This window comes from Rhincodon typus, chromosome 6, assembly GCF_021869965.1.
Source record: "Rhincodon typus isolate 14 chromosome 6, sRhiTyp1.1, whole genome shotgun sequence".
Taxonomy (NCBI): Eukaryota; Metazoa; Chordata; class Chondrichthyes; order Orectolobiformes; family Rhincodontidae; genus Rhincodon; species Rhincodon typus.
The window spans coordinates 13,698,713-13,715,566 of NC_063337.1; the positions used below are offsets into that span (position 1 = coordinate 13,698,713).

General features: G+C 43.4%; 1 long non-coding RNA gene across 1 annotated transcript in view; it reads left to right on the top strand.

Moving 5' to 3' along the window:
- Positions 1–1,512: 1,512 nt before the first annotated feature.
- Positions 1,513–16,854, top strand: part of LOC125483401 — an 86,447-nt gene continuing 71,105 nt past the window's right edge. Inside the window, exon 1 of the long non-coding RNA XR_007262354.1 lies at positions 1,513–1,566. This is a non-coding gene — a long non-coding RNA (uncharacterized LOC125483401). The remainder of the gene's footprint in view (positions 1,567–16,854) is intronic.

Sequence of the window (16,854 nt, forward strand, 5' to 3'; positions counted from 1 at the left end):
CACAGGACAATGGACTAAGTGTTGGAAAATGGGGGAGCAGATAACAATCTGCCTGGGACAATGAATAGCTACTAATGGGGAGGATTAGTAGCTAACAGTGGGTTGTGTGTAATAGCAGTCCATGTGATAACAAGGCCTGTGTGTGGGGGTTGGGATAAGGACATGGGAGAAGGTGCCGCTAGCCCCAAAATTGTTGAATTCAATATCGAGGTTGATCGTTAATCACTCCTTTGTCTATCCAACTGTTCTTTCTCTTTGGGCTCATTCTCCACCTATCATTTACTCCTTACCACCTCTACCTACCCACCTAGTGTTGATAACCATGTGTGGGGCAGCACAGTGGCTCTGTGGTTAGCACTGCTGCTTCACAGCACCAGGGACCTGGGTTCGATTCCACCCTCAGGCAACTGTCTGTGTGGAGTTTGCATATTCTCCCCGTGTCTGCATGGGTTCCCTCCGGGTTCTCCAGTTTCCTCCCACAGTCCAAAGATACGCAGGTTAGGTGGATTGGCCATGCTAAATTGCCCCTAGTGTTCAGGGATGTGTAGATTGGGTGGGTTACAGGGGGATGGGTCTGGGTGGGATGCTCTGAGGGTTGGTGTGGACTTGTTGGGCCAAAGGGCCTGTTTCCACACTGTAGGGATTCTTTGACCTATCTTCTGCTTGTAAACCAATCTTTTCCTAGCTACCACTGGTCCTGAGGAAGGGTTGCTGGACCTGAAACGTTAATTCTGATTTCTCTCCATAGATGCTGCCAGACTTGCTGACCTTTTCCAGCAAAGTCTGTTTTTGTCCCATCTCTGAGGAGGTTAAAAACAGAAAAGAAACATGACTAAAATTAAAGGGGGTGAAAATGCTTCTCCAATCCTTCAGGGGGTTGAAACCAGTTTCAGGAGATCGTACAGTCTCTATGCTTGCCACAGTCATCTAGTATACCGTGCCATTTTCCTACTCGATTTCTCCATCCCTTACATTGTGCTTCATTGAGATACCTCAGTGGTACATCAAAAAACGTAACAAGAGTTATCATGAGAATCGGAGAGAATAAGAGAGAAGAAAGGCAACCAAAAGTTACTGTTAGATGAGACAAAGATTTTAAAAGTCTATTGCCTCTAGGCTGAGGTTACCAAGCGATATGGAACCAAAGCAAGCAAATGGGGTTCAAATACCAATCAGTCATGAGCAAACTCTACTGTGTAATAAGCTCGAGAGGCTGAATGGTCTAGTTTTGTTTCTGTTCTATGTAACAGTGATAAACCATGATTCCCTAAATATCAATGGGATCTATTGTTCAGAATGCAAAGGATTCATCTCAACTCAACAGCTTCTAAAACTCAAAATCATTTTTCTTCATATAATAATCCCCCTTTCATCACAAGTACAATATTTTGATTTTATCAGAGTGTTCTGTCTCTGCACAGCCTCAAACTGCATCATACTTCCTCTGGATATTGTGCAACAGAGCCAATTATTTAATGCTCCAGATTTCAGTTTTCTTTCTTAATGCAATCGGTTTGAAGAGTCTTTTAAGCCAACAGTTCCAGGCATACCAAAACAGTCTGTCCGGTAAGTGAGATCTTCCAGTTCACTGCTGTCATTTTTGTTTTTATTTCTTCGGAAGTGAAGCAGTCTTTCCCTCTAGGGAATATATCAGCATTTTATGGGAAAATTGGCCTTTAAGTAGCAATCAGATGGAGAATAAGGAAAATTTGCAATATCCAAGTGTGAGAGAAAAATAGAAAATTTATTGAAAGCAGCAAATGGTGCAGAATACTGTCTACGTGCCATAGAATAACAAGCGGGGCAAGAAAAAGCAGGGAGCAGTGAGCGGATTAGATCACACTAAGTTTATGTTTTCAAAACCTACGCATTGTAGGAGTAAGGGTAAACTCAGCAAAGTAAGGAATTCCAAAGTCTTTAGGTCTCAGGCAAGTTTCAAGTTTTAAACTCCCCACTTTGTTTTGACATTCCTCTATGTTCTCTCCCTTCCCAGCCTCAATAACCCCCTCCAAGCTTTAAGATCTCTGCATTCCTCCAATTCTGGCTTCCTCCACACAATCAATTTCCATTGCTTCGTCATTTGTGGCAGGGCTTTCAGCTGCCTTTATCCTAAGCTCTGGATTTCTCTCCCTACCTCTCTCTGTCTTCTGTAGCCTCCTTAAAGTCTATTTTTAAAATCAATTTCGTTCCAATATCTCATTTTGTATCTCAGTGTCATATGTTGTACAATAATGTCCCCATGAAAAACGTTGGGATGATTTCATATCTTGAGGGCACTATATGAATGCAGGTTGTTGTTGCAGGACAGGTTTGGTTAAAAAAGAGCAACTTGGTTTTGCTTAAGATGCAGCAAGGTGCCTGGGATGAAGAAGTACACAGATCCTGGTTGATAGTTTTACCAGCACAGATACTTATTTTCTGCATGGACCAGTCACGACATATTCACCCCGTAACATGTGGCACATATCCTTACGTCTGCTGCAACTTAGATTTAGAATCACGTAATAATTTCTGTTTGTCATTTTCCCTGGTGAATACAATGCGGTTATTATTCTGCGGTGGTGACACAACATTAGCTGCTTAGCCTTCAGTCATTGTAACCTCACAGCTCTTATAGGTGACCAGAGACCAAATCCTGGATGTTTCTTAATGCGATCATAGTATGCATTATCAAATGAATGGTGACAGTAAAGGAGATACTGTAGTTTAATTTAGGGCTGCAAATTATTTGGCTTGAAAAGAACTTAGAAAGATTCATGGCTTGTGACATTCTCTGATTCCTACTTAGTTTTCTGGCTTCCCAATCACCTATTGTCCTACGATTTCAATGGAATATTCATTCCCTATCAGTTGGCTTTCTCTGTAGTTTTTTCAGCTCCCTGATCATTCAAGGTATGTGATGCCACAAATAGAGTTGAGCATTTGCTGCAGCCTCTTCTCTCAGGTCCAATAGCCCTGCAAATAAGGTACCGGCCATCAACACTGAAAATCATTGGTTCAAAATACCAGCATAACAAGTTGTGGAATTGAATAAAGTCAGTTAGGCTGTGGGTTAGCCCTTGAGAACTACACATAAGCGTTATTGTTTAATCTTTGAGGTTGTACAAGACATTGGTGAGGCTTCTTCAGGAATGCTGTGTCCAATTCTGATTGCCCTGTCATAGAAAGGATACTTTTAAGCTGGAGAGGGTTCAGAAGAGATTTACCAGGAAGTTGTCTGGAATGGAGGGTTTGAGTTATAAGGAGAGGCTGATTGGTCTGGGACCTTTTTCATTGGAGCATAGGAGGTGAAGGGGTGACCTTATAAAGGTTTGTAAAGGTTTATAATATCATGAGAGGCATAAGATAGGTGAATGGCAGGTATCTTTTCCCTAGGGTGGGGGATTTCAAGACTGGTGACATATTTTTAAGGTGAGAGGAGAAAGATTAAAAAAAAATGAGGGGCAATGTTTTCACACAGAGATTGGCTCGTGTGCGGATTGAACATCCAGAGGAACTGGTGGATGCGGGCACAATATTTAAAAGACATTTGCATAAGTACATGAGTAAGAAATGTTTTGAGCGATTTGGGTCGGGGAGGTGGGACTAGTTTAGTTTGGGATTGGTTAGATCGAAGGGTCTGTTTCTGTGCTGTGTGACTCTATGGAATTCTCTACCCTACAGGACTAAGATTGTTCAGTCTCTGAGTCTAGCCCAGACTACAGTACAGCAAACGTTTTATTAACTGGCACCTATGGTACCAGGAGTGAGCAAATATTCCAGATAACGACGAGGTACACATAACTGCAGTAAACCCTGACCAAGCAAAGCTACAAGACATTAATATCCCTTAAAAAATCAATGTAAAAACATCAACACACCTCCTGTAATCAATGTACACCACACAGTAAGTAAGAGAAATGTAATGCAGGGGATATACACATCACTTTTATACTTTACTTGCAGCATAAATACTCAGAATTTGCAGAAGATCACAGTATATGAGGAATATAATTTTTGCCAGTTGATCAAGGTTACCAGTCACAACAAAGTTTGCTGCCTATAGATTCTTAGCCCACAAGACAAAATGGGGACTGGGAGTATGGAGATCATGTAGATCATACCGGATGGCGGACCAGGCTCAAAGGACTCATGTCCTATTCCTTCTTATGTATGTAAGTACTATTTTAAGAAAAATCCATTATGATGTTACAAGGAATTAAGGATGAGGGGCCTCACTGAATGTGATTGTATCCTGTTAGATATTGCAATGCCCAGCAGGCAGTCCTGCTGACAAATAAGGTGTAGCATCAGGAATAGCCTCCTTTATCCTCTCTATCATGGGAATGAAGTACACATTCAACCCACAAAAACCCTTGGAAATCCTGAAGCAGCCTACTTGAATGGCACCACATCCACAAACAGACACTCTCTCCACCACCAATGCTCAGCAGCAGCAGTGTGTATCATCTATAAAGTGCATGGCAGAAATTCACCAAGGATCATTAGATAGTACATTCTGAACCTACAACTTCTATCGTCTACAAGAACAAAAGTAGCAGAGGCATGGGAACGCCACCACCTGCAAGTTGCCCTTCAAGTCACTCACCATCCTGACCTGGAAATATATCTCCATTCCTTCACTGTCCCTGGATCAAAATCCTGGAATTCCACCCTTAAGGATATTGTGGGTCTACCTAGAGCACATGGACTGCACAGTTGAAAAAGCAACACTTTCTCAAGGGCAATTCAGGGGCCTGGGTGATCTCTCCTTCTAAATACATTGTAACATCTGTAAACAAAAGCAGAAATTTCTGGAGAAACTCATCAGGTCTGCAACATCTGTGGAGTAAAAACAGAATTAATGTTTCAGTGAGCAGTGACCTTGCTCTTTTGTGAACTGCTGCACTTGAAGGTTGAAGATGAATAACTGTGGTTCTCCTGTAATCTCTCTCCACATCTCCCCACTTTACTCCCTGAACCCTAAAGATGCCACATTGTCATGCCAGACATGAAGGTGCACTGTCCTCCACCAATCCATCAATGACCATCCCCCAATTATGCCATTCCTTCCCACATTCTACCATCTTCCTCTTACATGTTGAGTTGCCCCTACTCCATTATTATCCCCTCTGTATCACAGTATGCTGCTTGTTATCCCAAACAATTGAATTCCCCAGCATCCTTACCACAGCAAAGGCCACTGATAACCCTACTCATTGCCCTGACCTTTCAATGAACAGATTCCCAGCACTGACTGCGGCCCAGCTCCTTGTTCACACCCAACGCCAGCTCCCAACCAATTTTGAGAGACAGCCTGTAGTAATGAATTGACTGATTTGATTGACTGATTTCTGTGCATCTTCCAACTCTGATACTACATGTCCCCAGACTGGCAGCACTGATCATAGTCTTGTCTCTGGCCTGTAAAGGGACAGATCCCTGGACCTGACAGCACCCCAAGCACTGACTGACCATGTCCAAACCCCTGGACTCATATCGGATAACGCCCTTGAATTACAGTGCCAGGAGTACCTGACTAAAGGCTGACTTCATTGTCCTGACAGATGACTACACCCCTTACAACTTTGAGATATAGCCATTTGGGTGAAGCACAAACAATGTGTTTGTTGACACACGGTGCAGATATAACTTTAGTGTGGCGCACTGCTATACTGCAACATGTCCACCCACTTGACTGCTGACTGATGACAACCATGACAAGATGTGCATTGTGTCTGCACCGGACAGTAAGGCAAGATAGAACGACTGTGAGTCTTTTGGCTATGGCTGAGGGGCAATGAAAAGAAAGGTAAGACAAGGCAGAACTGCTGTGATTATTCACATAGGTATGAAGTGAGTGGACACTAAGAGAGCAAGTGAGGAGCCTGGAGATGTAATGTGATCTGAACCATAAGACGGGTGCTTGTCCCTGCACACAAAGTGTCCTGGAAGCAGCGTTACGATGAAAGGTGCTGATGCATTCCACAGTGCAGCACTGAAGTGTGGAACTGTATTGTTAACAAGTCAGAGCTGTGCCATGGTGATGTAGTGAGCTGGTACATGTCTGACACCAACCTCTGTGGACCAGGGTGAGACGGGGGGAGGTGATTAGTGGAGGTGTTGGTGGGCTGTGTTTACCCATGGAGCTTGCCCTGATCTGTCCAAAATGGACTTCTAGAGGAGCAAACAGTGAGTTGAAGTAGCCAAGTATCCGCCCTATCGTGTTGGGGATTTTTCCTATTAGTTTCTCTCTAGCGCAGGAGAGAGTGGGAAAATGCACATCTACAAGATGAGATGAGGTACTAATGAGATGTTAATGCATGTAACTAGGCCTCTCACTGTTCACTTACGAGATTCTCATCTTGCTGTTCAAAATCCAGTTAGAATCGTACTTTTTTTCTTGACATCAAGAAACTAATTTTTCCAATCTTGCCATATTTTCTGAATCCACTCACTGTTGCTCACCTTGTTAAGGGACTGGAAAAATTCCACCCATGATTTCTATTGATTTCATCACTATAATGTTAGCATTCTCTATTTCAATTCACAATCCTGTGTTTCCCAAATCTTTTCTCACACTGATGCCATTAGCGAGTAGTTGGGGTTCAGAGAATGCTGGGATGAGAAGGGTCAGCCATTCTTTCCCAGAAACTAGTAGGCCCAAGTTTCAGCTTGTGCCCCCATTTGGGGTCCTGAGCCTCAGTTTGGGGAGTCTTGTTATAAGGACTGTACCACTCACTTTGTGTAAGCTTTGTTAAACTGAAAGTTGAACTGTGCACATTTTCTGCGATATTGGTTCAGTTTTAGTACATGGGAACCTATGTTACAAGATTCCATGTTTGCAAACACCAGATGTCTACTTATTCAGAGAAACAGCTCAGGTTCAGCTTCAAAGCAGCAACCAGTGGAAGTTTACTCAACTGGAGAAGGTTCTTTCAACTGCTTCCTAGAAAGACAGTGCTTTCTTTTGAGGAAACATTGGGACTGTATCCACTGGAAAGCAGAAGACTGAGCGGTAATTCTACTTGCAAGTTTCTGGGAGGATAGGACAGGGTGGATGTTGAGAAGACATTTCCCCCCATGATAGTGACTAGAACTGTGGCACAGGGTTTAAAAAAAGGGGGTGTCTCATTTAAGACACGGAACAGGAGAAATATTTTCTAACAGATGGTTGTTTGCCTGTGAATTTTCTGCCCTGAGAGAAATAGAGGCAGTGTCATTGAACGTTTTAAAGGTGGAGATTGATGGATTTTTTTTAACTAGGGAGTCAATGGTTATTAGGATAGGCAGGAAAGCAGTGGCAATGCCACTGAACGGGTAATCCGGTGACCCAGATTAATGTTCAAATCTGGCCATGGCAGATGATGAAGGTTGAATTCAACAAATTAAGAAAGCTAGACTAATGATGACCATACAAAACTACCAGTATTGTCCTTTAGAACAGGCAATCTGCCATCCTTACCTGATCTTGCTTACACTGGTCTCCAGAACTGTAGCAATGCTGTTCAATTTTAGCTAATCTCTGAAGTGGCCTGCTGTGGGCAAGAATTATCAGCAAATGCCTGCATTCATAGAGCCATAAGAGTCATACAGCACGGACATAGACCTTTCAGTCCAACTCGGCCATGCCAAATAAGTTTCCCAAATTAAACTAGCCCCATTCCTTTGGCCCATTTCCCTCTAAACCTTTCTTCTTCAGGTACCTGTCCAAATTTCTTTTAAATGCTGTAACTGTACCTGCATCTACCACTTCCTCAAGCAGTTCATTCCACATTAAAACCACCCTCTGTGTGAAAGACTTGCCCCTCAGGTCCCTCTCAAATTTTTGTCCTCTCACCTTAAAAACATACCCTCTAGTTTTGAACTCCACTACCTTAGGGAAAAGGCCTTTGCTATTCACCCTATCTATGCCCCTCACGATTTTATAAACCTCTATAAGGTCACCCCTCAACCCCCCACGTTCCAGTGAAAAAAATCCCAGCCGAGCCAGCCTTTCCTTAAAACTCAAACACTCTAGCCCCCATAACATCTTTGCAAATCTTTTTGAGCCCTCTCCAATTTAATAATATCTTTCCTGTAGCAGGGCAACCAGAACAGTATACAGTACACCAAGCGTAGCTTCACCAATGTTCTATATGACTACAACATGACATCCCAACTCCGATACTCAGTGGTCTGAGCAATGAAAGCAAGCATGCTAAATGCCTTCTTAGCCACCCTGTCTACCTGTGATGCAACTTTCAAAGAATAGTTTATCTTTATCTACTTTGTCATTTCCTGGAGCCAGTATGTTTGTCATACCGATGACACCCAGCCTTCACAACTGGTTCGGGTTGCGCAAACCAATCAGCAATCTGTCTCTGGGTGAAAATTGTTTTCCACAAGACCAAGGTGCCATGGCATCTTGAACATTCCTCCACAACCATTTTGAACAAAGGAACAATGTAAACACAGCTCACAATAAGTTCCAGTAACTTAACAACATGAGGACGATGGACTTAGTCATAATGTCACTGGACTAGCAATGCAGAGCTTCAGGCTAATGCTTAGGGGACATAGCTTCAACCATAAGTCGAACTTGATTTATAAATCTGGAATTACAAGCTAGCTTTAGGTAAAATGACCATGAAATTATCATTGATCTTTGTCAAAAACGATCTGATTCACCAATGTCCATTGGGAAAGGCAAGAGGTGAAGGTTAGGTGGATTGGCCATGCTAAATTGCCCTTGTGTGCAGGCTAGGTGGATTAACCGTGGGAAATGCAAGGTTACAGGGAAAGGTTGGGGGTACATCTGGTTGGGATGCTCTTCGGAGCGTAGGTGCGGGCTCGATGGTCAAATGGCCTCCTTCCACACTGGGATTCAGTGACTCAGTTGATTTGCCTGCTTTATACCAGTTTGCCCAATCTCATTGGCAGTCACGCTCTCTCTGCAGAAAAAATTACGTTTCCTGAGAAAAGGAGACATAGTATTCTAGGTATGGCCTAACCAAGCTGCTACACAGCTGAAGCAAAACTACACTGATCCTGCACTCAAATTCTCTTACAGTAAAGGCTAACATTCCATTAGCCTTCCTAATAGCTTGCTGCATCTGCATGTGAGCCTTCAGCAACTTATCAACAAGAATACACAAGTCCTTTTGCATATCTACGATTTCCAACCTCTCACCAGTTAAGAAATACTCAGCACATCTGTTCTTCCTACCAAAGTGGATAACCTAACATTTTTTTTACATTATATTCCATCAGCCACGTTCTTGCCCAATCACTAAGCCTGCCTAAATCATCTTGAAAATGCTTTACATCTTCCTCATGGCACACATTCCTGCTTAGCTTGTATGATTTAGGTCATTTTGTTTTCAATTATAACCTTTGAAAACCTTCAATTGCATCTTCTCTAATTTTGCCCTAATTCTTAAGCCCTTTTCTCAATTAAGTTAGATTAATCCTGTCCAAATGGACTCACAAACTGACAGTTACATGCTTGTTTTGGTGCTCATCTCAAACTGGATTCATTTGGCATCAATAAAACAGATTACATTTATGTAGCTGGATTAGATGCTCAAGAGTCCATTTGAAATAACATCTGGAATCCATTTAGTGAGGCTGCAAATCTTACTGGCTGTCCTTCTTTCATGCGAGACTCCCAGCCAGTAAGGGAAAGTCGAATTAGTCCCGCTCCATAAGAGTATAGCACCTGCCTGACTCAATTCATTTTTATTGCTTTTTATGTGAAAGTTTAGCCAAAAGGTCATGTTATATTGAAAACGTGCTTTCCATTGATGTGGATGATCCCTTTGTCTCTTCAGAACATAGTTCCATACCTGGCATCGGAATGAAAATTGTGTTTCTCAGTTATGATTAGAATCCTGGTATTAAAATATCAAGGACTCTCAATTGCCTGACACCCTGACCTGTTTACTGTCGCAAGATTTATACTTGCTCATGGTTTGCTGATGTTTCCCCTTTCCTTCCTCACCTGTTGTGCGGACACATTATCAAAATATAGGGTCAAAGGAACAGGAGTAGATCATTCAGCTCTTCAGAGAATAGCACAGCTCAAAAAAAAACATTCAGCCCATCAAGTCTGCTGCGCTACCTCTTCAAGTAGGAGTCCAGTTAGTCCCATTCTTCCCAGTGTCTCCATATCTCCCTGCATTTTTTTTTTGCTGCCTTGAGTGGTTATCCAATTGTGTTTTGTAGTCTCCTACTGAATCTATATTCAACTCTCTGCCAGGCACAGCATTCCAGGTTCTAATCAATCAAGACTGTTTGTTTCCCACAGATGGCTGATCTATTCCTAACTCTCTCCAGTTACTTTGGCTCTATACCATTAGTTAGCAAAGCAAATGGATGGATCTCAAATTATGAAGTGATTTTGTACCTATTGAGTTTTGAGTGTGTAGGGTTCCATGTTTCTACAATCTTTGTGTGACATCTTGTTTCTTAACTCCTCTCTTGAATGGCCTGAAGTGTCTTGTCCCCTTGTCCTAGACTTATGTCTCCAGCAATTTCTTTTCTTCTCTATTTTATCACCTTCTTTCTAAATCCTCAAACCCTCAATCAAAGAACCTCTTCAATGTCTCTATTCCAGAGTAATAAAAGCCTACTTTATGGAATCCCTACTCATTATCCAAGTCTTGGCCTCAGACACATATTCCCCTCCCTTGTCCGCCTTCCGCAGGGACTGTTCCCTCCGGGACACCCTGGTCCACACTTCCTTCACCACCGACACCTCCCCACAGCCCTACGGCACCTTCCCCTGTAACCGGCAAAGGTGCAACACCTGCCCATTTACGTCATCCCTCCCCAGTATCCAAGGGCCCAAACATACCTTCCAGGTGAAGCAACACTTCACCTGCACTTCCCACAATCTAGTCTACTGCATTCGCTGCTCACTATGTGGTCTCCTCTACATTGGGAAATGAAGCATAGACTTGGCAACCGCTTCACAGAACATCTACGTTCTGCTCGCAAGAAAGATCCTGAACTACCTGTTGCCTGCCACTTCAATGCACCACCCTGCTCCCTGGCCAACATCTCTGTCTCTGGCTTGCTACAGTGTTCCAGTGAAGCCCAACGCAAGCTGGAGAAACAACACCTCATTTTCCGCTTGGGGATCCTACAGCCCTCCGGACTCAATATTGAGTTCAATAATTTTAGGGCCTAAACTCTCCCATGTCCCCGCCACCCACCCCACACAGCAGGCCTTGTTACCACATAGCCTGCCACTACACACCCCCTGTTGTTAGTCACTAACAGTCCCCATTAACAACTACTCACCCTCCCAGCCTGATCGTTAGCAACTCCTTTGTCTGTCCAACTGTCTTTCTCTCTCTTTGGGCTCTATCCTATCGTTTACTGCCTACCCCATCCACCTCCCTATTTTCTGCATATAAACTGACATTTTCCCAGCCACCATCAGTTTTAAGGAAGGGTCACCGGACCTGAAATGTTAACTCTGTTTTCTCCTTCAAGATGCTGCCAGACCTGCTGAGCTTTTCCAGCAAACTTGTTTTTGTTCCTGATTTACAGCATCTGCAGTTCTTTTGGTTTTTATTTGGCCTTCTTGTGTTCCCTCTGATGAATTTGTGCTGCACACTATGCAAGCCCAATATATCCTTTCTAAGGGGCAGTGCCCAGAACTGAACACCGTAATCCAGATGTGGTCTAACAAGGGCTTTGTATATCTGTTGAAAATATCTGTTCCTCTCTTCTATATTGTAGCCATCTAGACATAAAGGCCTATATTGTATTATCTGTTTTGAATATTGTTTTGCACATTTTAAAGATCTGGGGACATGGAAGCTTAAATCTCTTTCGGCCATATGTTCTCACTATTAAATATTCAGATTTGTAGTGTTTCGATCCAAGCTGTACAAATCAGTCAAACATTCAGCATGCCTCAAATGCGCCTGCGAAAAGTAGCACACATTCATATGCAGACACCAGTGTTGGCAGACATGCGGCATTTGTTCATGCCTTGCTTTCTTTCTGAATAACCTGTTGCTTGGGGAGCCCATAGGTTCTCATTGTTTTCCCATAGCAATGACTTGAGCAATCAAAGTTGACTTGACAGCCAATCAGCATAAATTGTGTCTTGTCTGTAAATTGCTGTGACTGGTTGAAATTTGGCTCTCTTGTGTTTTATCCTGATGAGTGCAAGACAGAAAGCTGTGGCAACTTGTCTCCTTACACCAATATAAGTTCTGTAGTACCAAGTCAATGCCAATGATTTGTTTTTTAATTCCTTGAGCTTTCATTTCAGCTAATAATTACATATGCAGAGCCATAATAAATGCTGTTTGAAAGCTCACGTGATTCATGTTCATATGTAGTCCCTGTTCATTACTTGTTACTTCTTCAAAAAAACTCTGTTAAGTTTGTTAGGCTTCACCTACTTTTTACAAATTTATATTGACTCCCTTTAATCAGCTCAAAATTTCCTAAGTGCTCAGACTTTCTGTCCTTGATTTCAATAACTTCCCACAACAGATGTTAGACTACTAGGCCTATGATTTCCTGATTTCTCTCTGTCTCTCACAACTTTCTTAAAGAATGGAGCATAGTTCCACAGGCACTAGTATGCAGTATGGTGGCTCAGTGGTTATCACTACTGCCTCACAATTCCAGGCACATAAGTTTGATTCCGCCCCTGGCCGAATGTCTGTGCGGAGTTTGCACATTCTCCCTGTGTCTGCGTGGGTTTCCTCCTGGCGCTCGGATTTCCTCCCACAGTACACAGATGTGCAGGCTAGGTGGATTGGCCATGCTAAATTACCCTGTGGTGTTCAGGGATGTGTAGATTAGGTGGCTTATAGGGGGATGGGTCTGGTTGGGATGTGCTAAGGATCGGTGTGGATGTGTTGGGCCGAAGGGCCTGTTTCCACACTGTAGGGATTCTATAAAGAACATTATTTAAGAAGGAGTCACAAGTATTATGTGCTATTTGCCTCCATCATTTCTTAAGTTCAGAATCTGTATCTTTAGTAGTGAGATGGTCTGAGAAATATATTACTGATGAAAACAAAAGGTTAAGCTAAAATACATAAATGTTGCATTACTTCAAGCAAGCAGGCATTTTTTAATATTATTTTCTTACACATGTCCGATAGGCTGTACCTATCAGACCCAAAATTTCCTTGTGAGCGATGGATGATGTGTTAACAATTTAACTAGTGCTGATGGCATCGTTGTTTTGGTGCTTATCATCCAATGTGGACTTCCAGCAGACTGGTTCCGCAATATTTTACAACAGGAACATAGGAACGGGAGTGGGCCATTCAGCCCCTTGAGCTGGTTCTGCAATTCAAATTAATTGTAGCTGCTAACTGTATATACCCACACGGAGTTTGTGAGATGGAACCCATCTCCATTTGAAGATTTCAATCCACCCAATTGCCTCCATTGGCATCCAATGTTTCTGGGATAATTTGCACAAGTCTTTGTTATTCCTCTTAAAGTTACGAGTCTTAACTTTGAAGTTGATATTCAGTTCTGCTCACTATTACCAACTCTTATTTCCTTTTGAAAGAATAGGGGTGCAACATGCAAATTCAAATGATTGCTGTCAGCATTGATTAGCTCTCTACCTTGTGGTTTTTAAAACATGCTTGATGGAGAATACATCACTTTTGCAGCACCTTACACAATGGCGAGTTCATTTTTTACACCATTGCCTTGTTTCCGACTCTTGCTTGTGTATTTATCACCCAGTTTTAGATGTGTTTTATTTGTTTGATTGCAAACCAGATGTTTCTGTGTGTTAGAACTCATGGATAAATTAATCAATCCCACTCTCCCAGTGGAATGCCGTTCTTAAAGGAGGTGAAGATCAAACCATCGAAACTGTGATTTTTTTTAGACCAATCCCTGATCTTGGTTTCGTTCAAGTGGATTTCTTCACAGGGAACATAGGATCAATGCATCATACCTTTCATATCTAGATGTAAATCCAGACAATATTGATACAATGGAAGCTTTCTCCCTCTAATAGTTGTGCTTTGCATTGACATAGTCTGCTGCACTGCCTCTTCAAGTAGGAGTCCAGTTCCAAACCCAGATACCAGCATTGGCATGGTAGGCTCTGATCTTCAACTTGTATTTAATTTAAACTATTTTAACTGATGATCAGATTCTCTGAAATACAGGGTGGAATTAATCCAGCTCTTGTCTGCCTCCTGGACAGCTGGAAAGAGCCAAGGAACAGCCACCATGTGACCTGGCTCTGTAGAGTGGCTAGGCACTGAGAGGCTGGAATCTCTGCATTGCCATCACCACCACTGGGGAGCAGGGGTGTGGGTCAATGCCCCCCACCAGACAGCGTCAGCCAGGCCACTGCTCAAAGTGGGGTGGGGGTATAGGGACCAGCTCTCAGGAGCAGTTCAATCCCCACACCATTCCCAATGCCAGGTCCCAAAATCGGGGACACAGTGTGTGTCTTTCACCAAGAGGCTTCCCAAGCCCAATCCCATCCCCCAGAGCAGAATGACCAGGTTTGCTGTTCAGGCTGGAGAAAGTGAAAATCGCAGGCCTAGAGGATCCCTGGCTGCACTCTCAGTAGAGAGAGCGCGAGAGAAAGAGGGAGACAGAGCAAGTGATAGAGCGAGAGAGAGAGAGAGATTGAGACAGCAAGAGAGAGCAAGATATTGAGAGAACAAAAGAGATATTGAGAGAGAGAGAGATATTGAGAGATAGCATGACATATTGAGAGAGCGATCAAGAGAGATATTGAGAGAGAGAGACATATTGAGAGAGAGTATGAGATATTGAGAGCAAGAGAGAGAGATGTATTGAGAGAGAGAGAGACATATTGAGAGAGAGGGAGAGAGATATTGAGAGAGGGAGAGATATTGACAGAGAGCGAGAGACATATTGAGAGAGAGAAAGGGATATTGAGAGAAAAAGAGAGAGGGTTAACATAGGGACCAGCACACCTCTGCTGAGGAGAGGTGTTGAGAATACACAACCCTCATGGTGACTGCACCCTCTCGGCTCTTCCATGCTGAACAACACTTGGATGAAACACTGAAGGTGATAGGACACACAAGGTATTTGGAATGGGAGATTTCAACATCGACAACCAAAAGTGGCTCAACAGCAGCTCTATTGATCAAGCTGGTCAGGTCCTAAAGGACATGGCTGCTAGACTGGGTCTGTGGCTGATGGTGAGGGAACCAACAAGAGGGAAAGACATCCTTGACCAATCTGCTGGCTGCAGATGCATCTGTCCTTGACAGTATTGGTAAGAGTGAGAAACATTGATTCCTTGCAGAGATAAAGTCTCACTTTCACATTGAAAATACCCTCCATCATGTTGTGTGGCACTATCACCGTGCTAGATGGGATAGACTTCAAACAGAATTAGCAACTCAAGACTGGGAGTCCATGAGGTGCTGTGGGCCATCATCAGCAGTAGAATTGTACTCCAGTATAATCTGCAACCTCACAGCCCAGGCAAATCCCCCACTCAACCATTACCATCAAGCCAGGGGATTAACCCTGGTTCAATGGGGAGCACAGGAGGGCGTGCTAGGAGCAGCACTAGGCACACATGAAGATGAGGTGTCAACCTATTGAAGCTGCAAACAGGATTGCTTGCACGCCAAACAGATAAGCAGCAAGTGATAGACATGGATTAGTGGTTCCACAACCAATGGGTCAGATCAAAGATTTGCAATCCTGCCACATCCAGTCATGAATGGTGGGGAATAAGTAACAAACTCACTGGTTAATGAGGCTCCACAAATATCTTCTTTCTCAATGATGGGGCAGCCCGGCACATCAGTGCGAAAGACAAGGGTGAAACATTTGCCAACAATCTTTAGCCAGTAGTGCCGAGTGGATGATCCACCTGGGCCTGCTCTTAGAGGCCCTCAGCATCTCAGTCTTCAGCCAATTCAATTCACTCCACCTGATGCCAAAAATCGATGGAACACTTTGCCGCAGAGGGGCAACGTGGAGGCGAAGTCATTGAGCGCATTTAAGACAGGTTCTTGATTGGTAAGGGGAATAAGGATTACAGGGAGAAGGCAGGAGAATGGGGTTGAGAAACTTATCAGCCATAATCAAATAGGGGAGCAAACTCAGTGGGCCAAAGGCCTAATTCGGCTCCTAATTTATGGTCTTAAATGGTTGGAGGCACTGGATACTACAAATGCTATGGGTCCTGACAACATTCTAGCAATAGTACTGAAGGCTTCTGCTCCAAAACCTGCTGCAGACTTAGCCAAGCTCTTCCAGTACAGTTGCAACACTGGCATTTAAGTAGCAATATGGAAGATTGCTTAAGTATGCCCTATACACAAAAGGCAGGACACATCCAATGCAACCAATTACCACCCAACTAGTCTACTCGCGATCATCAGTAAAGTGATGGAAGGTGTTATCAACAGCGCTATCAAGCAGCATCTGCCCAGCAATAACCTGCTCAGTGACACCCAGTTTGAGTTCTGCCAGAGCCACTCAGGTCCTGACCCGATTACAGCCTTGATTCAAACATGGACAAAAGAGCTGAATTCCAGAGGTGAGGAGAGAGTCAGTGAGCTTTAAATCAAGGCTAAATTTGACAGTGTGACATCAAAGATTTATGGCAAAACTTCAGTCAATGAGAATCAGGGGAAAAGTTATCTGCTGGTTGGAGTCAAACGTAGCACATAGGAATAATAGGAACTACAGAAGCTGGAGAATCTGAGACAACAAGGTGGAGGGCTGGATGAACACAGCAGGCCAAGCAGTATCATAGGAGCAGAAAGGCTGACGCTTCGGGCCTAGACCCTTCATCAGAAAAGGCTTTTCTGATGAAGGGTCTAGGCCCGAAACGTCAGCCTTTCTGCTCCTATGATGCTGCTTGGCCTGCTGTGTTCATCCAGC